The 23,407-nt window shown below is 36.0% G+C and overlaps 1 protein-coding gene across 1 annotated transcript in view; it reads right to left on the bottom strand.

Annotated features, from left to right (window-relative positions):
* Positions 1–3,445: 3,445 nt before the first annotated feature.
* The window catches only part of SMPX (small muscle protein X-linked), a 100,550-nt gene continuing 80,588 nt past the window's right edge, over positions 3,446–23,407 (bottom strand). The window contains exon 5 of the mRNA XM_074214256.1: positions 3,446–3,815. The gene's annotated coding sequence lies outside the window, so the exon portion shown is untranslated. The remainder of the gene's footprint in view (positions 3,816–23,407) is intronic.

Genomic DNA, 23,407 nt, shown 5'->3' with positions numbered 1-23,407 from the left:
CCTTCCTTGCTATTATACAACAATGAACCTTCTTCCTCTGTTCATTATCATAATATGGAGTTTAATCTGGCTCTCATCTTTCTTTTTTTAAGGAAAACTTTTATTTTAATATATATATATATATATATATATATATATGTTATTTGAAAAACATCATAAGGTGCATTGTTGAGCAAAGAATCTGGTGTTATGGTTCAAAATAATTTTAAATGGGATATGAAATAATATCCAATGTTGTACTTTCTAAAACCAGAAACATTTCTGATTTCTCTTTTACTTGTTCTCATATCAGTCACTTGTACTTTGGGTCTATTCCTCTACTTTCCCAAGCCCTTCATTGTAACTGGCTAAATACTTGTGGATAATAGAGATAAAAATTCACCATGTTGCATATGCATTTTTCAGAAGCCATTTTAGAGTGAAATGTGAGCTCAATATGATTCCTCTGATAAGATTTGATGTATCTTTTCCTTTCATTGTTAAATGAAAATCAAATAAAACACATAAATATTGCATAGACAACTCACAAAATCCATTTGATTTATCATAATAACTGGTTAGTATCATATTTTAAATCTGACTTAGCCACTTACGTTAACAGATGGAGATTCTTTTAAATAACTTTAAACCAAAATCCAGTTCCTAAATTAAACATGCATAATAAGTGAAGAATCCAATTGAATATAATGAAGAATATAATTCTTCAATACAATTAAATAATATAAACTCGGGCTAGTGCTCCTTGATATTATTATGATAATTAACTAACATGACTAAAACATGACATATAAACTTTTTTTTTAAATGATAATGAGGTTTCTTTGTGGGACTAGTCAATAGAAATAAAAGCTGTTGCAGTCTTAGTTCTGATGAGATTGAAGATGAAAATATTGTTTCATTAACCTTAATATGTACCAGAGTCCATGGAGAAAAATTTAACATTTATAGTTAGCTTAAAGTCTGATATTGAAAATAAGAATTGAATTTATGTAAAAAAATAAGGATTGTTTCACTCTTTATACCATCTATAACTCAATATATGCCATCTATATCCCTAGTACCTAGCACAATGCCTCAAATATAGTAGGTATTTAATGATTCCTGCTGATTAATTATTTGATTGATGGATTTATAAGAGAAATATCTAGAGACACTCTATACAATATTATTCTTTCCATCTTTGGAAACTGGTTATTGTAGCTAAAGCAAAGTATGAAGTGACTGAGTTATATACATGTTAGACTCCTCCTAAAAGCTCACATTAATTTTTTAAAATCACATAGAATTTGAAAACAAAGAGTAGTAACATCCAAATTCACAACTGTTTATCCCAAGAAAGGTGATACACTCCCATATGTAATGTGGAACAGACAAGATAATTTATTAAATTTCCCGAGAGCTTCATCCATTGAAACCTCCTCACAACATGGGAAATTTTCCTTCCCCCTACCAGGGAGGTAGTCAGGCTTTGAGGGAGTCACAAATAATCATCTACTAGATTATAAACCCTTGAGGTCGGGATCTATATATTAAATCATCTTGACATTGACTGTTCTTTGTCCTGACAATGGCAGGGGCTTATAATTGCTGATGGGTATTTCTTTGTTTTTTTGTTTAGAATACTATTATTAATAATAATAATTATGTAGTCTTACACCATGTCTTATCTTTTTGTTTTTGTAAGGCAATGGGATTAAGTGACTTGCCCAAGGTCATACAGCTAGGTAATTATTAAGTGTCTGAGGCTGGATTTAAACTCAGGTCTTCCTGACTTCAGGGCCAGTGCTCTATCCACTGTGCCACCTAGCTGCCCCTCACAGTGTCTTATCTTAAGGAAATATAAATTTCCTCAATATTTGCACTTTCCATTTTTATTTTTGGGGATTCCATGATTTATTGTGTAACCTGCAGCTCAAAGATCATTTGTATAAGACTTTCCTCATTAGTGGAGACAGATTATTTGATACCCATGCCTACATGAGGGGCAGACTTGACAAAAACTGAGAAAGAAAGAGAAAGAAGACATATAGTTCCAGATTCAATTCATCCTCTTTAAAGGGAGAGAAAAACTCTGGGAATGAACCACACTTCAATCATGCTCCTATTCCCAGATTTCTGCCATAGAGACTTGCTATGGGGAATTTTGTATAAATCTGGTACTCTTGGATGTTCTGAGATATAGCTCTCCCAATGGAAGAACTCATTAATTTTATGTCCTGTCTGGTATATTCTTATTTGTATACCTTCTCTGATTTCTATTTGTTATTAGCTTGAATAAGTGGGGTTTATTTGCTTTTTGCTATATGTATTCTTTCAAATCATGGATTATATAGTTTGGGACATCACTTCCCTGTTCAGGATTTGTGATTAGGAGCTCAGTTTAAAGCTAGAAATTGTTTTACCCAAACTTAAATTCTTAAAGGCATGGGGAAATGTGGATAGACTTAATTGTAGTCCCGTACCCTTTTTCTGAGGTAAGCACAGTGACCAGTCTCTGATCCTGATCTCCTGCTTCTCCTCCTTGGCAAGCATTAAAGTCTCCCCTGCAGAAGGGTAGGTGGGAGAGATACTAGAGATATATATTCAAGCCTCATTGAAAGTCAAATCTAGACAGGCCAATGTGAACACATATATACCTACATGGATATCACACCATAGTCCTTTATAATTGGAAGCAGGCTATATAAAGAAGTGTATACTTTTATTTCCAAGTTATATAACAACCACTAACCAACTGCAGTATACCTTAAATTTTCAGTGATAGCAACATTTTGTCCAATTAGAGTACATAAACTAGTAAATCTGTAAGACCTAACTGCTTGTCCAGTTACCATTGAGTAACCACTTAGAATTTGGGCAAGTCTGGACCACTCAGTATTAATCAGTCATCCACATAAGGATTTCCAATTTTATGAACTACTACTTAAAGACAAGTTGAATTGTTCTAACAGTGTTGCAGTGCAAAGAAAACTAGATTTGGGAATAGAGGATATAGGTTCAGATCCCAACTCTGGCCCCCCTGATAGCTGTGTGATCTTTGTCTCATAATTTCTCATGCCCTTGGTTTCCTCATCTGTAAAATGAAATAGGTTATCCCAGGTAACCTCTAAGATCTAATCTTAGATCTATGATTGTTAATAAATCATTATCCCATTCTCATTCTAAATATCTTTCCTTTTAAAAAAGCTGTCATCTGAATATTCAGCTCCTCAGGCCAATGTTAACATTTTTGTCTGGTCTTCAGGGAGCCAAATGGGGCCCACTTGGTTAATGCAAAAATGTGATCAGTTGTCTATTTTCTAACATTTCTATCCCAGTATTTCAACCTGAGAAGTATGTCAACATAGCAGTATACCAGATTAACTGGGTCTTAATTCACATTCTACATTTATTTGACATTTATTTTAGCTCATAAAAAGTTTTATTGATGTAACTATACAGGTGGGAGAACTAATATTCATTTTATTCCTTTTAAATATTGATAAAATATCATGGGAAATGGTTGATATGATTTCCAATGAGAATGAATGTGATTTAATATTCTGGGTTTCCATTCATCAGATCATAACTTGACTTAAAACACCCCCCCCAACAGGTCTTATCTGGATGTTTTTCTCTGCAGGTGCCATCAGTATATTTTAAATAAAGAATGACAGCCAACAGGAAAGAGAAGTTATAAATGTATAAATAGAATTTTCTTCTGGAGTCTCTGGTATTCAGGAAGCTCATAATCTTCATACAAATATATAAAATATTTTAGTAGTCTACATTCATTGGAATTCATTCTTTTTTTCCTTAGGTCTTCAAGTCAGGCTCTGCAAAAGGAAAAAAAAGGATCTCTTAGTTTTCACAAGTTATTTTTGGGAGACAGTTCATAAATAAATCAAGGCAGAAACAACAAAAAACTGAAGCTCCAGTTTTCCTAGGACATAACATCACCTCAACTCTAATAATCAAAGTGAACTTCAACAGGAAAATTTGCACCATCAGCATCCAACCAAATCAGGGATACTTAATAGATTGCTGATAAGTGGAATGATTTAAAACTCAGGGATTTTTATTCACATATAAAAAATAGATTGTGAAATGGGATTCCTTTTGGGTAATTAGAGAAGATAATCCTCACTTGTGTCTCGAGGACTATTCTAATTTAAATTTCGGAATAGGATAGGGACTGTTAAAAAACAACAAGAAATAATAAAAATGTTACCCAGAGAGCCAAGATAAGTAGTAGCTTAATCAGAATCACATAGTCAGTATGAATCTAAGACAGAAATTGAACCTGGGTTCATCTTTCCTTCCCCTCTGCCACTGCTGCTTCTTCATAAGGCACTGAAAAATATCAGAAAGGGACCCCTTACAACTTTGATGACTGCTGGTGAAGGAAGTCTTCCCCACAGTCACCTACAATCCGAGAGGATGCTTGAGCACCTCCTTGTTCTAAAGACTGCCATACTGAAAGATGTCCATCCCTAAAGAAAGAACTGGTAGAGCCTAAATGCAGATTGAAGATGCTTTATTTTACTTTATTTTTTCTTCAGTTTTTTTTAAGCTATGTTTTCTTTTACAGTATGACTTGCATGGAAATGAGGGTTGCATTTGCATGAATACATATGTATAAACTATGTCAAATTACTTGCCTTTTCAATGTGGGGAGGGAAGAGAGGGAGAGAATTTGGAGCTCAAAATGTGAAAAAAAATAGTACTAAAATTGTTCTTACATGTAAATGGAAAAAAATTATTTAATTACACAAAAAAGTTTGTCATGCTTTGAAAAAAGTTAATCTTGATTTCATTCTTCAGGCATCATTATGCTGAGAAAGCTATATAAGATATTCACTATTTTTTCACCTTTTAACTATCACTGGTTGAAGAATGAAAATTAACCCAATGAGAGAGACCATTAAAGCTCTGAATTCTGACAGTATGGGAACATAAACAAGGAGCAGGTTCCTGGGGGCTGTTGTTCAAGATGAAGGTTTATGCATGAAAAGGGAAGCTCACTGCCACAGCAAGGTCCAAATTGGCCTGTTGCATGCTTGATTTCTTTGGGCAAGATATGGATGGAAGCTCAGTAAAAGCAAAGTGGTCCAGAGTGCTATGTACTACTCTCTACTAGAGCAACAATACACTAAGATCTGGAGTTGGGGGATCTTGGTTTGGGGGTCCTGTTTCTTCTACATTTCAGCTTTGTGATGTGCCTTCATAATGTTCCCTTTAGTCATGTTCCTTTTAGCCTCATTTTTCTCATGCAGAAAATGAGAGACTTGAACAAGATCAGATTTTAACTATTTTGTAGTCAAGGACCCCTTTGACAGGCTGATGAAACCAACAGACTCCATAGAATGTTTTTAAATACATAACGCAAAAGACATAAGATTAGATAGGACACCAATTATATCAAAATTTAGGTATCAGTTTTTTCCTACAGATTACACACCTCAGGTTAAAAACCACTGAACTGGAGAATCTTTAAGTTATCTTTCATGTCTAAAATCCTATAAATCTATAAAATGGATCTTTCTTGGACTATCTATCTCATAGGAAGATATGAAGATAAAATGAGATCAAACATATAAAATACCACATAAAGGAGAGTCTGCTAGGTATAGTGGATAGACATCTGGCCACTAAAGCAAAAAGATCTCAGTCCAAGAACTGCCTCTGCCACCAACCATACATATGAATGTATGTACATATATATTCATACACATACATGCTCATATATACCTATTTACATTAAACTTTCCCCCAGGATATGATGCAATCACAGGTACAAGCAAACTATGTGTGATATGACCTCCTGATACAGTGTAGGCTACTTGATAAATGCTTCAATATACCCCACTCTATCTCCTTGAAAAACCAAAGGACTAAAGTTCAAGTTGGACCAAAGGACTAAAATCAAATTGCAGTCAATTAGAATCTATTAAGAATGTCACTGTGTTGAGCATACAGGCAGAAAACCTCCAGGAAGAAAATCTTGGCAGTATTGATAGTTGTACAACTGGAAACCGATACTTTCATTATTAATCCTCCTGGGAAATCCTGCCCATGGAATCCTCCACCCCTTACATTTCTGAAGCCTTCATTTACCAGAAATCATCCATTTTCAGTTCAAGGAAGTCATGTTCTTTATACAAGTACCCCTCCATGTATATGCCTTATTTTATCTTCATTATTCCTAAGAAAATCTATGCCAAGAATGAATATACCCTACTTGGACCACAGCAGGAGAGAATTGGGAAGAGAAATACTTCAAAGGCTTTAGTCATGACCAAACAAATCTTTGTGCTTGAGTTTGTTAAGAATATCATCAAAATCAACTCATCAATAAAATATACTAGACTGATATACCATCACCTCCTCAATGTCTACATCCTGGCTTGGACTCTAGTGATACTGTACACATGGTCAGAATTTATGCAACAATATTTACTAGTAAAACTACTGTTCTTAGTGGCATATGAGAAGCATCTCTCTCGCTGCTTCAGTCTTCCCCTTCTGTCTTCTCTTTCTCCTCTCTCTCTCTCTCTCTCTCTCTCTCTCTCTCTCTCTCTCTCTCTCTCTCTCTCTCTCTCTCTCTCTCCCCCTTCCCTTCTTTCTTCCCTCTCTTAGCCACTCTATCTCTCTCTGTCTCTCCCTCCCTCTTTCCATCCTCACTCTATCTCTTTTTCTGTGTGTTGTTTCCTCCCCCTCTCTCTCTTTATCTCTATCTCTGGAAAATATAAGCCAAGCAGCTTTTTTGACAAGAAGTGCCCACTACTCCACTGAGCATCAGCAGAAGCAATTGTTTCTAGGTTCTGCTTGAATATGAGGGATCCCTAGACAGGAATATATCTCCAAAATAATAATAATCTTTCCTGCAGAAGGGAGAAACTGCAAGTGAATTCTTCATAAAGAGAATGTCATCCATTATCTAAGTTCCCTAGCTATAACAACACACAATTATACTGGGTGACTATAAAAACAACAATAACAGTAAAGAGAGACAGCCAGTTGAGGTGGCTTGGTTGGTCGTTGTCCTTTGTTCTCTAGGAGGAACCAAAATGACATCACCCATGTTAGAGTAAAATTACAGTGCAGCAAACTGTGGCTGACTAGATTAATAATGAGCTCAGGAATGCTCTACCATAGATTAAGCACAAATAGTCCATGTGATCATTTGGGGTGGATTCTCTGAATTTGTGCATCTTGCCTTTCTTTTCTAGTGAGTAGAGAACTGTTGGAACCTAGAAGACAAAAGTTCAACTAACTCATGGAATGTGTGACTCTGGACAAGTCACCTACCCTCTCAGTCCCTGAGGCAACTCTATAAGACAATCGGTTACAGCGAAGTACTGATCTTCATTTATAGGAGAAGTTTCCCTTGCTGGGAATTCTCTACACTAATGAAATCACAGTTCCAATATAAATAATAATAATAATAATAAAAATAATGATCCTCATGTAGCATTTGTAAGGTTTACATGGGCTTTCCATACAAATTTTTTCATTTGAACCTCACAACATCCCTGTCACTAAGCATCTACAAGTATGATTGTGCCCATTTTATCAATAAAGAAATTGAGGATCACATAAAAAATTAGCATCAGAGATAGAATTCATACTCAAGTCTCTTGTTCTGGATCCAGCAGCAAGCTTGCCATTATATACACTATATCATTCCTTCTAAAATTCATATGTTATCTATACATTGCTGAATTTTCCATTGGAACATTAAGTTGTCCGATACCATAATGCAAAAAAGATTAGAGGAAGAAGGTAGATCACTTTGAATCTACCATGGATCACTATGTCATGGATCCACTATGTCAAAAGAGGAAAAATAATACATTATTTATTCCTTTTCTTACCCAAAATATTATCATTGCTCCTCTCTGGGATCTCTTTTCCCATATAGAACAGGCAAATGTTAATGTGTTTCCTCTAGAATACTAAAGGGAGACTGGAGAAAATAACAGGTTAAAGAGCAATGGTCTTGAAGTCAAATTAAGGTTTTCCAGTTTTCATAATTAATGACTAAGTGAATGTAGATGAGCTAGTCCTTTAACTTCCCTGAATCTTACTTGCCTCATTGAAAAAGACTTCCTACCTACCTCATTGGGCTGTGGAGGGACAAGTGTTTTACTATAATTTTTAATGTACTATGAACAAGTGACTTAATATTATGATTGATTGGAACAGGGAATACCAGGATAGTTTTAGCAAAGAATTCAAATTCATGCAGTTAATACTAAATAAACTTAGAATTAGATAGAACATAACAATAGACCCACAGCTACTGTGGAGCAACTCAGGCTTTGTCCCTAGGGGAGAGAAATGTAAAGGATTTTGAAACAACTAAGCTAATTAATAATTAATTAATTATTAATAAAATTTAATAAAAATAATTAGATAATATAAGAAGCTACAAATAGTACACTTCCTTTGTTTTGGGATTGGTTCTACCTCTTCCTATTTCTCCCTACAGTCACTGCACATTTTGTGAAGTTTATTCCAGTAGTCAAAATTATTAGTTGTAGTGCAACAGAGCAACACAACTAAAATGGGCCACAGCTTCAATAAAAAAAAAAAAAAGCAGTGATCTTTGATCTCAGTTCAAATTCCCCAGGAGCTGTGCAATAGATCTTTGTGTACAAGAGATCTCTGCATATCCTTGCAATAGCTTACTTATTCCTTCTATTTTCACCCCATGTACCAAGGAGAATAAAATGCTGCTTCACATCTGCTCCCTTCCAACCTTAGAAGAGACAACACCTATGCTGAAAAAAATACCTACAGTCCCAGGCTCAGAGCTCTAGATTTTGCAGATCACATGTAAAGGAAGAACTTGGAATAAACTTGAGTTAAAATTGTCCCATCCTGTAAGCCACATTTGTTGTTCACGTTGTTCTGAGGGCAAGCGAATTTAAGCAGAAAGTTCTTTCCTAATATGCCCTTTAGGAAGCAGATTTACTGCAGAGGCCACAGCTGTCAGATCTTTGCATGCATGCTATTCTGCTTTGGGATGGCATGTACAGGCATATGGGGAATCTGAGGCATTCTACTAATGGCATCTGACCGATGCATCAAACCCCTAAACACACAGAGATTCAACATTTACTACTTACTTGGGAAATCAACATTTTGCTGACTATGAGAGGATGCATTGAATATTTCACCTTGTGTCAGTATCTTCCCATTAGTCCAGACTGAAAAACATGTGATGTTTATTCCTTGTCATGATCCATTTATAGATGTGTTACTCACTGCTGCCACAGCGCCCCATGCATCAGTTTAGGAACTGTGGAACCCTCCACACCCTTGCTCTCTTTCATCCGACCAGGCACTCAGTTAGCTCCCCACGGCCCTTTTTAATTTCATGCAGTGTTAAATTACAAACCTAGAAACACCGACTCCTTTGAAAAGAGCCAATGGAAAGGAAGCACCACATGCCCCCTGGTGCTGCTTTCAAGAACTGTGGGCCAGTGAGCAAACTGGCCAAGACCTGAACATTGGGTTCCAAGAAATCAGCGAAGGATAGGAGTAAGATGAGGGTTGGATAAAATCTGCTTCTCAAGAGAGTAAACAGTCACATACCTAATTCAACAGACTTCCACTAAACACCTATAAGCATTCTTAAACTAGGATCTATGAACTATTTTATAAACATATTTTAATGAATATTCCAATATAATGAGTTTCCTTTACAATCCTATGTGTTTCATTTTATGCATTTAAAAACATTCTAAGAACATGTCCATAATTTTCACTGGGCTGGGCTGCCAACAGAGAGAGAGAGAGAGAGAGAGAGAGAGAGAGAGAGAGAGAGAGAGAGAGAGATTCTGAATTCAATCTGGGTTATTTATTAACTCTGTGACCCTGGTCAAGTAACAACCCTCTTTACCTCAGTTTCCTCATTTGTAAAATGAACTAGAGAAGGAAATGGGAAGACTCCCATATCTTTATCAAGAAAATCCCAAATGGAGTCACAGAGAGTCAGGCATGTCTAAAATGAATGAACAAATAGAAAGTGGGTTTAAGATGGTCACAAGCAAGAGAGTCAGCTCCAAGATGTGAAGCAACAAGGGCAAAGGAAAAGATTAGACAAAGTGTTCTGGTGTAATTTAAGGAAGTGATCACACTCATCTGAGGGGAACAGGAAGAACATTTTATACAGAGAATAAGATCTGGGATCTTAAGAATTAAACTCAGGGAAACGTGTCTGCTATTTATAACTATCATGTGTAGAGAACATAACATCATAGAATTTAGAGCTGGAGAGGACCTTAGAGGTCATCTAGTCCAGGGGTTCTTAACATCAATGTCTCAAAATAGATTTTAGAGGATCTAAAACATGAAAGGGAAAATTTTTCATCTATATTGTCTTTTATCTTAATTTTCTCTAACCTCTGATATTACTTTCCATTTATTTAAAAATATTATTCTAAGAATGTCCACAGGCTTCCACAGATGCCAAAGAGGTCAATGTCACACCGGATCTAGTCCAACCAGTGCAGAAGAAGAAATAAAAACCCAAAAGTCCTGTGACTTGCCTAAGTAGGACAGGTGATAAGGAGTAGAGCTGAGATACAACTCCAGGTCTTCTGACTAAATCCAGGGCTCTAGAGACCACTCTGGATTATAGGAACTTCACTCTAATAACTTCTGGGTACTTCATTTGCAATTTTTAAATTCCAATCCTGCATTCCCAAGAACTAGCCATTGTCCTCTAATTTTATGTAACTTGTCAAAGAGTATGCTTCTTATTTCATTACTGAAAAAAACAAGACCTACTTCCAAAGGCCAATCTCTAGAGAATTTTTTATGTCTCTCCCAACCCAGAAACTTAATCTAATTAGACTATATTACCATTTTTCCTCAGATTTCTATGGTTCTAAGTCATTTTTCCCCCAATTCATTAAGGAAGATAAAAAATGTTGGCACAGAGGATAGAATGTCAAGTCTGGAGTTGGAAAGATCCATCTTCCTGAGTTTAAAATTGACCTCAGACACATGCTAATTATTTGACCCTGGGCATGTCACTCAACCCATTTGCCTCAGTTTCCTCATCTATAAAATCCATTGAAGACAGAAATGGTAAATCACTCCAGTATAAGAGAACCCCAATTGGTAAACTTAGACATAACTTAAAAATGGTTGTTGAACAAAATATATTGTAAGGGCATCATTTTTTACTGAGGGTGTAGAGGTGCATTAGAATACCTCTAAAGTTCCTTTCAGGGATGTGGGAAATCTGAGACACTAATATATTGTTGGTGAAGTTGTGAACTCATCCAACTTTTCTGGAGAGAAATTAGTAATTACACCCAAAGGGCAACAAAAATGTGCATACCCTTTGACCCAGCAATACTACTACTGGGTCTATACTCTGAAGAGATGATGAAAACAAGAGTAAAAACATCAATAGTACAAAAAATATTCATAACAACCCTATTTGTGGTGGCAAAGAATTGGAAATTGGGTAAATGTCCTTCAATTGGGGAATGGCTTAACAAACTGTGGTATATGTATGTCATGGAACACTATTGCTCTATTAGAAACCAGGAGGGGTGGGAATTCAGGGAAGCCCGGAGGATTTGCATGAACTGATTCTGAGCGAGATGTACAGAACCAGAAAGACATTGTACACCCTAATAGCAACATGGGAGTGATGTTCAACCTTGATGAGCTTGTTCATCTCATCAGTGCAATGATCAAGGACAATTCTGGGGTATCTGCGATGGAGAATACCATCTGTATCCAGAGAAAGAATCATGAAGTTTGAACAAAGACCAAAAACTATTACCTTTAAATTAGGAAAAAACCATTATCTTATTATGTAATTCTTCTATCTCTTATACCATATTTTTTTCCTTAAGGATCTAATTTCTCTCTCATCATGTTCAGCTTAGATCAGTGTATACCATGGAAACATTGTAAAGACTAACAGACTGCCTTCTTTGTGTGTGTGTGTCTGTGTGTGTGTGTGTGTGTGTGTGTGTGTGTGTGTGCATGTATGTGTATGTGTGTGTGTGTGTGTGTGTGTGTGTGTGTGAGAGAGAGAGGGAGAGAGAGAGAGAGAGAGAAGGAAAATTGGGGAGAAATTGTAAAATCTTTAAAAAATAAAATAAAGTCCCTTTCAACTCTATATTATTCTACCATCCTAAATACAATGTGAGATTATGATATAATCAATGAAGTGCTAGACTAGAAGTTAGAAAGATATGGCTTCAATTCCTGTTTTAACTTATGATCATGAACAAAGGTACTTAATCCAAGTCTCAAGTTCTTTATAAAATGAGCAAAAGAAAGCATAATACTTAACTCACAGGGTAACAGTGAGGCTCAAAATTAACTGTTGTATGCCAAACATTTTGCAAACTTAAAATTCTAATATGAATATCAGACTGTCAGGAGCAGCTGGGTGATCTAGTGGAGAGAGCACCAGATCTGGAGTTGGGAGAACTGGTTCAAATCCAGTTTCAGATGCTCACTAGCTGTGTGACCCTGGGCAAATCACTTAACATTGTTTATCTCAGTTTCTTCATCTGTAAAATTCTTTGGAAGAAAAAAATGGCAAAGCATTCCAGTATCTTTGACAAGAAAACCCTAAATTGAGTCAAGAAAAATCAGACAAGACTAAAAACAACCTAACAAAAAATGTCAAACAGTAAGTGTTCTAGATTCATCTCTACCACTTATTGACCATATGATTTTTAAAAGTTACTTCACCTTTTGTGGGCCTCAGTCTTTATCTGTTAAATGGGTTTGGGAGGAGGCACTGGATGATCCCCAGCACCCTCTTCAGTGACCCCTTCACAATATCCTTTTTTAGGATTAGAAATCTCATGATTCAAAGTTACAGTTGGAATCTTATAGGCCCATCATTGCCTGCTTCCCACAAATAAATGTTGTGTGGGCCTGCTAGGAACCTTTTCTGAAAGGAATACCTGTGAACCACTTCCTACAATTAGAAAGGAAGTGAAGGACATCCCAAAGAGCTGTGAAACCATACATAGAGTAGCAATTCCACTACCAGGTCTGTATCCCAAAAGAGATGAAAAACAAAAGGGAAAAATACTTATACGAACAAAAATATTTATAGCAACTCTTTTCTAGCATCTGAGAACTGGAAATTGAAGAGATGTCCATCAATTGAACAAACTGTATGTGATTGTGATGTAACACTTATTTCTACTGTGGGGAACAATGAGCAGGATGTTCTCAGGAAAGAAAAACTTGGAAAGACTTACATGAGCTGATGCAAAGTGAAATATACTGTGTACAAAGTAACAGCAATATTGTAAGGTGATCATCTGTAAATGACTTAGCTATTCTCAGCAATATAGTGATCCAAGACAAGTAAGAATTAAAATGCTATCTATCTACAGGGAAAAAACTGAGGGTATCTGACTACAGATTAAAATGTACTTTTTAAACTTTATTTTTTGAGTTTCTTTTTTTAATCTATGCTTTCTTTCACAACATGACTGTTACAGAAATGTTTTGCTTGCTCAATGGGCTGGGTGCAGACTGGAATGAAGGAAGGAGAGAATTTGGAACTCAACTCATCTTAAAAACTGTTTTTATATGTGACTAAGAAAAAATAAAAATACTAAATAAAAAGGTGAAGGACATCCTATATGATGTTCATGCCTCTAATCTCTCTGCTGGCCCATGTAATGGATTGTGAAGTACAGACTATGAATACCCTGCTCTAACATTATCTATACCTCAGGATGGTATCTCATCCTCTTTTGTTGTTTGTTGTTTAGTCCTTTCTCTGACTAAAGTCTGACTCTTTATGTTTTCTTGACAAAGATGCTAGAGTGGTTTGCCATTTCTTTTCCAGTTCATTTTATAGATGAGGAAACTGAGGCAAACATGCTTCCAAGACTTACCCAGGGTCACACAGCTATTAACTTCCTGAGGTCATATTTGAATTCACAAAGAGGAATCTTTTTGATTCTAGTCCTGACACTATCTACCACATGACCTAGCTGTCCCTCACATCCTCTATATTTTACAATATATTGTTACCAGTAATCTACTTACTTCTAAATAACATAAGCAAAATTAGATTTATTCAGGGCAGCTAGGTGGCGTAGTGGATAAAGCACCGGCCTTGGAGTCAGGAGTACCTGGGTTCAAATCTGGTCTCAGACACTTAATAATTACCTAGCTGTGTGGCCTTGGGCAAGCCACTTAACCCCATTTGCCTTGGAAAAAAAAACCTAAAAAAAAAATTAGATTTATTCCTCTCCCTAGCTTTTCAGTAGCACCAAGAGCAATGATGGAAGCTCTGACCCCATCCACAGCACACCCCCTCAAGATAGAATTTTGCAGTCTCTTGTCTCTCCCAACCAATTCTTGTCAGGCTCACATTTTTGATATCAGTCTTTGACTATGTCCAATACTATTGCAATGAACTTTAAGTAAAGAGATCATTTTGTTTCATTTTATAAGATCTTCCCTTTCTTCTCCCTCAAAGATAAAAAGTAGTGCCTGAGTTTTCACAATCATTTTGCTTTAGAGAAATCTTTCTAGCATAGTTATTTGTTGTAATCATAGGCATGACTTAATGGTGGTCCAAATATGCCATCCTATCCCAGGGTAAGCATGCCATTGGCCCCTTGCCTGCTGAGGAAGGGGTATGAAAGCACAATCAGGCAAAACTTACTTTGTGCCCATGACTGGAAGAAGACTGAATCCTTAATTCAGTTATAGGCATAGTTCTAAGCTATGAAATTTAGCACTTATAACTTTTCTGTTCTGTCCAATAGATAGGGGATTTTCAAACTTTTTGAGCTTGTGAAACCCTTGTTTCTTATTTATGTGCTAGAACACCAGCAATCAGCACATCCACCTTGAAACATACCCAAAAAACAAGATTCTTTCAAAAAAATGCCTAGAACTGATTTGTGAAATATTGCTTTCATGGAACCTAGTTCGTATTGAGGCTATAGTGTTTAGCCTACAGGATCCAAAGAAAGACAAAAAAAGCCAATGCACTCCAGGAAATCATAGTCTGAAGGGAGAAACAATATGAAACCAACTATGTAAAAACAAGGTATATGTATGTATATATATACATATATATATATATGATGAATTAGAGATAATCTCAGAGAGAAGGCTCTGACATTTAAGATCAAGAAAAGCTTCTTAAAGATGGAGAGATTTTAGATGAGACTTGAAGGAAGCCAGGAGGGTAGGAATGAAGAGAGAGAGAGAATTACAGACATGGAGACAGCCAGAAAGTTCAGAGAAAATTTAAGTGTGATACAATTCAATCCCCCAATCCCCTCGTTTTATAAACTAAATCCCAGACAGGAAAAGTAACTTGTCTGAAATCAAACAACTAATTATGAAGACCACCAGGATTTCTGAATTCCACTCAAATCTCTTTTCTTTACAGCACACTGCCTTCCTTTAAAAAAAAACAAACTAATACAACTATACCATATACATTGACCATACAAATTCAATTCAGTTCAACAATAAAGCGTTCAATGTTTATTCTAATCTATATATTTATTATGTGTCTTTTTTTTTCTATGAAGTACCAAACACATTTATTGATACAAAGAAAAAATAAAATAGTACCTTCCTTCAAAGGGCTTAATTTCTACCATAGGGATATAATGTGTATAGAAATAAGAAACCTGTAGGAAGTTAAAGGAGAGAGAAGAAATAACAATTGAGGGGATTAGAGAAGACTGAAGAAGAGTTGATATCAAAACTGAGTCTTGATAAGAAGATGTGGATTCTGAAAGAGAAAAAATGGGGGTACATTTTAACACTTAGAGAGATCAAAATTTAAAAACTTAAAGAACTGAATATTTTTGGCATCAATTGACTGTCTAGTCCTTTTATTCATCATGGAAGGTGTCTTCAGCAAATGCTCAAAGGCAATGGAGAGTCACTAAAGGTTTTTGAGTGATCTCTTCAAAATTTTGCCATGTTAATCAATGAGAATTGAACAAATGAATAGGGAATGCACTAAAGAAGGGACATCTTGAAAGCAAGGAGGTCATTACCTGTCTGAAGGTGAAATAACAATAGCCCAAACTAGGGCAATAATTATGTAAATGGGGGGAAGATACAGAAATGGGCTCCAATGTGGTATAGGGAGTATCTATGCCCACATGATTGGGCATGCAGACATAGATGTTCAGCAGGCAGTTTTTGAAGTAAGACTAGAGTTCAAGAGAGAAGTACTATGTTGTCCTTCAGTCATTTTCAGTCAACTGATTCTTTGTTTCATTTGGGTTTTTCTTGACAAAGATGGTTTGCTATTTCCTTCTCCAGGTTATTTTACAGGTAAGGAACCTGAGGCAGACAAGGTTCAATGACTTGCCCAGGGTCAAACAGTTGGCAAGTGCTTAAGGTCAGATTTGAATTTAGGGAGCTGAGTCTTCCTATCTCTAGGTCCAGCACTCTATCCACTGGGCCACCTAGCTGCCCAAGGTCACTTTGTGAATCTCTAAAACCTTTTGAATCTCAGTTTTGTCATCTATAAAATGGGACTAGTCAAACTTTTTTCTTCTAATTATGGGAAAAGAATAGCGAATAAAATTTGAAAAGAGAGGCCAAAGAAAATAAAGGCTAAGATCTTTCTCAAGTCTGCTTCTTCCTACTGATAGGAGTCATTTTTATGGGTTTGGAATTTTAACATAATGATTCTTTCAACCACCAGAAAGTGCTAACTTCCTTTAACATGGTTAATACCTAGTCACCAGCACCAGAAATATTGTTCTACTTCACTCCTCTAAAGGAGTAAAATGAAAATAACTGCTTTTGCATATGTTTCTCCTTCAATTCTATTCATTCAAAACTTTCTTATTAACACTCACATTTCATTCCTTTTCTCACAAGTTGGAAACTTTTGTAATAAAATCCACAAAATGGTCTAAAGAATATAGCACTCATCTATGCTGTCTAAAGAATATAGCACTGTATCTGTGGGGAGGTATTGGGGGAAAGATGGGCAAGACCACTATCCTTGCTCCCTATTATGTTGACTACCAATACCCTTGGAATCTCCTCATAATCACTTGCCACTTTGTACAATTAAAAGCTCATAAAGAATCCCATTCTCAAAAGGAATGCCACTTCCAAAGGAAGTTAGAAAAAAGACTGATTTCTTTAAAAAAATGAAACCAGGCTCAAACCACTGATTCTGTGCTTCTTTAGGCCATTGGTGTCCCCAGATTATTGATCTCTGTGACAGTGATAATAATAATAACTCATATTTATATAAAATTTCATGATTCAGAAAACAGCACCCTTAACGACCTTCCCCAAAAGATAGGTAGTTCCTCTTGACCATTCTTCTTCCTCAATTACATTAAGCCCCCACAATTCTATTCTCCCAACACATGTAACACATGTACATATAAGACTTGGGATATCTGTCTATCAATGGATCAATCAATTGATCAATAGATTGTTGTTCTTTCCTCCCCCAAGATAAACAATCCATCATTTATATATCAACAAAATCAAACAAAATGAAGGAAAATAGAGCCTTAATCTTTAACCTCAATATACCATTACAGTTGAGAAAATCAAATTTTGATTTTGTATTTTGAATTTTATTCCATTCTATAATTGATTCTATTCTATAACTGCCTCACCCTTGTTTATTTGCCTCTGAGTTAATTTCAGAAGTTCTTGAGTACAGGTGTTCAGTTTCTCTTATTGAGTTAAATTTAACAAGTTTCCCTATAAATCACTTTAATTGAAAGAAGACTCTGTACCACTAGCTGTCCTTATACAATCAAAAGAAATCTGTTACCCTTGAAGGGTACCAGTGGATGCCAGGGAGTCTATAATATTATTTCTGCACCATTTGATTAGCCTTCAAGAAAAACTGGTCTATTATCACCGTGACACTAACTAGACATGCAAGTGGACACCACCAATGAGCTTTCTATAGCAACAAGATGGAAAGAGGGGTTGTTGCTAGTTCTTCATTTCTGACTTTCATTCAATCATGTTGTTTTCCATTATTTATGACACTTCAGACTTTGCAACCCATCAAATTGCTTTCCCATGGTGCTTCCTCTTCTTTGTTCTCTGATACTTCCCAAAATTAAATGAAGACTGGTAAGCTCTACCATGTGGTCTTTTAGATGACTGAGGACTGAAAGAATCATTTTATGAGTAATTACTATCCTTACCAATAAATTGAATATGTTCAAAATTTGTGCCTCCGTTTAGTTTAATTTCATTTGTGATACAGTATTAAGGGATTAACTTGGGCATGGGGGAGAAAATTTATACTCCTATTCACCACTCCAACAAAAGGACAGACCCTGGGAATCTGGTTTGGGTGTGTCAGAGAGATATGAGGAAAGATTAGCTATTCTTTTCCCATAATTAGAAGAAAAAGTTTGACTAGTCCCGTTTTATAAATGATGAAACTGAGATTCAAAAAGTTTTAGAGATTCACAAATGTGACTTCTATGATTCTGTGTTCAATGATCTTTCATATTTGTTCTGGCAAGAGTTGGTGATATTTCTGTGAGCAATCTGAAATTGGATTTTAATCCAATCTGAGATTGGATTTCAAATTAGATCTTCTGATTCTAAATCCACTGTGCTCCCAACTCGAAACAACTTCTCACAGTGATTCATAAACCAAATACTCTCGATGACTATTTATTCTTAAATTAATATTAAAATACTATTTATTTATAAATTAATAAAGGGTAAAAGCAAGGGTGTGCTGGAGACAGATCAAAATTGAGTATTATTGTTAAATTTTACAATGTGAACATTATTCCTCAGAAATCTGCAAATACTACAAATCAAGGCTTGATTTACTGCTTGGTTGATTATCTAGATAGATCAGTGGTATCAAACTCAAATGAAAACAGCAGTCACTAAATTCTAAACCATACATAAGAATCCAGTCAGGCTACATATTTGGCTTGGAAATCCATGTATTAACTATAATACTTTTATTTATTTTTGTTAAACATTTCCCAATTACATTTAAATTTGGTTTGCACTTTACTTGAGAGTGTGGCAGTTGAGTCAGCTGACTGATGTTTGATACTTATGACATTTTTGTTGTTGTTGTTTGTCCATTTTCTTTTTCTTCTTTGCAAGACAATGGAGTTAAGTGACTTCTCCAGGGTCCCACAGCTAAGTAAGCATTAAGTGTCTGAGGTCAGATTTGAATTCAGATCCTCCTGACTCCAGGATTGATGCTCTATCCACTACACCACCATTTTTGAAGAGGACCAGGAAGGTGATTCTTGACTTGCATATGAACTGGATTTATGTGGAGAAGAGTTGCACAGAATCACTAGCCTCACTCTTTCTTCCAGAATCAGCAAAGTTCAGTAGCAAAACAAAATTCAAGATGATCAAATGATGACCTGAGATACAATGGATGATGCTGACCTCTCTAAATTAAGGATTTTCCCAGATCTCGTTTATCTGAGGCAAAATTCATTCAATGACTAAGGACCAAGTAAGAATTAAGACAAAAGATGGCCCAATTTATACAATGATGATGATGATAATGACTGTCCTTTATTCTTGAAGAACACCATGACATCAAGAGATGATGTCATGACAAGCACATGAATTATATTTGAGTGAGGGAGTGCTGTATTAAGTGACTAGCCTCACTTTTTCCTCCAGAACCATCTGGATCCAGTGTCCAGATATGAATTAGGACAACTAGAGATGGTATCGGATGTGAGGCAATCAGAGTTAAATGACTTGCCCAAGGTTACACAACTGGTCACTATCAGGTGTCTGAGGTTGGATTCAAACTCCCTCCTGATTCCAAGATGGATGCTCTGTCCAGTGGAACACCAAGCTGCCTTTCAAAATAATATCATCATCACAATAATATCATTCTAGAAGGGGTATAGATTTAAGAAAGTGGAGAAAATGTTAAAAATGTACTCAAGGGGAGTTTTTGTTTATTTATTTGGTCCCCCCCCCAGAAAGAATATTTTAAAACATAATCAGCAAAATTCTGATTAAGGGGTCCCTATACAAAGCTTTTATGTTGAGTTCAGATTTTAAATTTATGCTACTAATGTAAGAAAATCCTTGTTGGCTCCATAAACTATCAGTTAATAAAAGCTGAACCTGGATTTCTAGGAAATTGGATGGGTTCATATTGAATTCTTACCCAACATTCTATGGTTCTCTGGGACCTCCAGGGAATTAGGCTTCAAATGAAGTGGAGACATAAAATCTTTGTCCTAGTATCTTAATTGATTGATGCATGTAAAAAATGGGATTTTTGAGGGAGGAATCATAGTAGATCTAGAGCTGCAAGATATATAAGAGGTGATATACTGTTCATTTTGCAGAGAAGGTAACTGAAGACCAAGGAAGTTGGTTTTTTAAAGTCACTTACCCAAGGTCATCTAGGTAAATACCTATTTCTAATGACTGTAACTTTCTATAAATAAAACTTATTAATAATAGGCACACAACATACAACATATCAAGTTCATAATAAACTGGATTAATTTGAAAAGAATTTCAATATCTAGGCAGAGGAAGAAGTGGTCTATTCTCTTTCTACCAAGAAAACTTAGCAAGGAGAAAGTTGTACATTCTGCCTGATTGTGCTGATCAGAGCAAAAGACCTTATTGTTCTTCTGTAAATTGAAAGACTACCTCTCATACAAAAAAGGTCTCTCCCCAGACACCTTCTCTCAGATGAATCCAGTTTCAAACATGACCCTGAACAGAAAGGAGTCAGTACAATCTTTTTTTTTTTTTTTGCCAATTTGCTTAAAAGCCTATTTGCCTTCAGGAAGTGAATCTTTCAAGGAATGACTCCAGTCAGGGTGGTTCTAGTTTATTTGAGGTTACTGAAGCCTGAAGTTCACAGGAAAAATTTGGTCTTTCTCAATTTCACTTTCATTGCTGCCTTCAGGTTTTTCTAACAGATCAAGAGAGCCCCAAACATCAGTGGAAAGGTGAGAAGTAGAATAGAAATGGCCCTGAATTCATCTGTATTGAATCAAGTTTTAGAACTCAGTTTTAGCCTCAACAACAACACAACACAATAACAACGGCGAACATTTAGACAGGCTTTAAGGTTTACAGACACTAAGATCTAGGGATAGAAAAAATTAGTCTCTGTCTTCAAAGAATTCATAGTCTAATGGAACAAAACAACTTGCAAAAAACTAGATGAAATTTTAACTGAGACTTGAAAGAATCCAGAGAAACCAGAAGACAGCAATGAGGAGGGAGAGAATACTAGAATATACATTATCTGCTTGGTGATAGTTGAAAGGAGCCCATTTTCCAGGTATTTTTGAAGCTCGGTTATTTTTTCTATTATCTTGGTTGCTAAGAAAAATGTGAGTATAAAAGTGTCCTGGTCAGCAGACAGTCTTGGCCTATTTCCTCATGAATGAAGTAAGTTCCCCTTGAGCAACTAATCAGGTCTAATGCATTGTGATTCAGTCCAGATCACTTAGATTTTCCTGGTTCCACATCTTATATCCCACCCCAGATCATGGCTCCACCATGGCAATTAGGTCATCACTGGGTCACTGAATAAGTATATTTGTACATCTGAGTAAAGCTTTCATACTTCCCAGAAATCCTTGGCTGCTTTTCACAGTTGAAGCCTTTGATTCAGGAATTTTTCCTCACATAATAAAAGGTGTTTTGTATACATAGTTAAAGAGAAAATGCTTCCAGGGTGGAACCATTTAAGTTCAGTTAATGTGGGAAAGTGCTGAGTAGGATGATTCTATTCAGGCCTTTCTTACTAGGCTATCTCAGTAGGTACAGAGTTAAGTCTGAGCATGGGTGACTTATCAGAACATCAACCAAAGGGGGAAAAAAGATGTTTAAGCTGTAGTTATTGCAGTAAGAGAATAAGACAAATCATATATTTGTGTTATCCCAAAGTCATACTGTGGTATTAAGCTATTAAAATCACACTAAGACTTTGGGACCCTCAGTATTTTGTGAAGGGAGGGACTTTAAAGATTATCTAAAGCACTCTTTAGGACTCAATTTTAGCCTTAGCAATAACACAATACAATAATACCATAATAACCCAACCATCTCTTTTTACAGATGAAAAAACTGAAAGTCAAGGACATCATAGACTAAAATTGGAAAAGACCCAAAAAAGCTCTTTGGTCCAAATCCTTCATTTACAGATGAGGAATTAAAGACCCAAGGAAGTTAAATGACTTGCCCAAAGTCACTGACTGCATGTCTCAAAGGTGAAATTTGAATTCAGTCCCTCAGACTCCAAAGCATAGCATTTTGTGCCTTGATGCCTCTTCACTTCTTACCTGACAACTCTGAGACCCTGAATTTTCACTTGCTTTGAATATCATCTAATCCTTAAGACCTTTGATAACCCAGCATTCTGCAATTGTCTGAATTTAGGGTTACTCTAGTTAGAATATAATTGAACTTTCTCCCTGGAGGACTAAACTATGCAATTCTAACTTACTGGGAAATCTGCCTTTCTCCTGATGTCATCATATTTGAGAGCAGGCTTATCTCTTCTTCAGAATGTACTTCCAATTAATCAATCAGTCAGACACCTTGACATTTCAAAGTCCTAGCTCCTCTTTAATTTGAACAGAGAGAAAAATACAGCTTTCTCTTTTTTAACAGCCTCACTAAGTTGAAATTCAGAGTAATTAGGCTAAAATAAAGTTCATAGAACCCAATTTTTTGTGTCTATACCTGCTGGAACTAAGCAAAAAGCTGACTTGAAAATAATTGTGGTTGTGATTGTGGAAGAGATTACTCTGATCCCTCATCAAATATTGAGCTTTGTACCCAATATTCCTATGGATTAAGTTTTAACCTAGCCTCAGCCATTGGTTCTTTGACTCTGGGCAAGTCACTTAACTATGTTTGCCTCTATGAAAACACATATTTTCACAAACTATCTCTATTTGAGCTTCATCCATTAATTTAATAACTATTTGTTACTCTCTTAATAAGAAGCTTATAGTTTAGGAATGAACCAGTCTAGATGAAACAGTCAGTCTCCAAAAGGGAGAGGGGACAACATGTACCAGGCAAGTCAAACCAGATTCACTCTACCTTAACTAACATCTCCATTCTGCCCTTGATGAGACAGCATAGGATCCTTAACTCAAGATTCTGTGAATAACAATGTCTCCCAAACCAGTGAACCTGCCTGATCTTCTTCCTTATAGCCTTTATTGAGGGAAGAAATCTTGGTGAACAAGGGGTCTATGTTACTCATCACCACCAGCAGCAGCAGCTGACCAATGACCAAATCTTTCCCAACGAAACCCCAAATGAAGAGTTGGACATGATTGAAAGATCTGAGACCTATAAGCACAGGGTCCTTGGGAGTGGTTATAAAACCCACCCCAGACAATTAATGTTGCTTCCAACTCAACCCGGAGAAGGAGTTAATGTA

Source organism: Macrotis lagotis, chromosome 1 (assembly GCF_037893015.1).
Source record: "Macrotis lagotis isolate mMagLag1 chromosome 1, bilby.v1.9.chrom.fasta, whole genome shotgun sequence".
Lineage (NCBI taxonomy): Eukaryota > Metazoa > Chordata > Mammalia > Peramelemorphia > Peramelidae > Macrotis > Macrotis lagotis.
The sequence above is the reverse complement of the archived record's forward strand: the minus strand, read 5'-3'. Positions and strand labels throughout refer to the sequence as shown.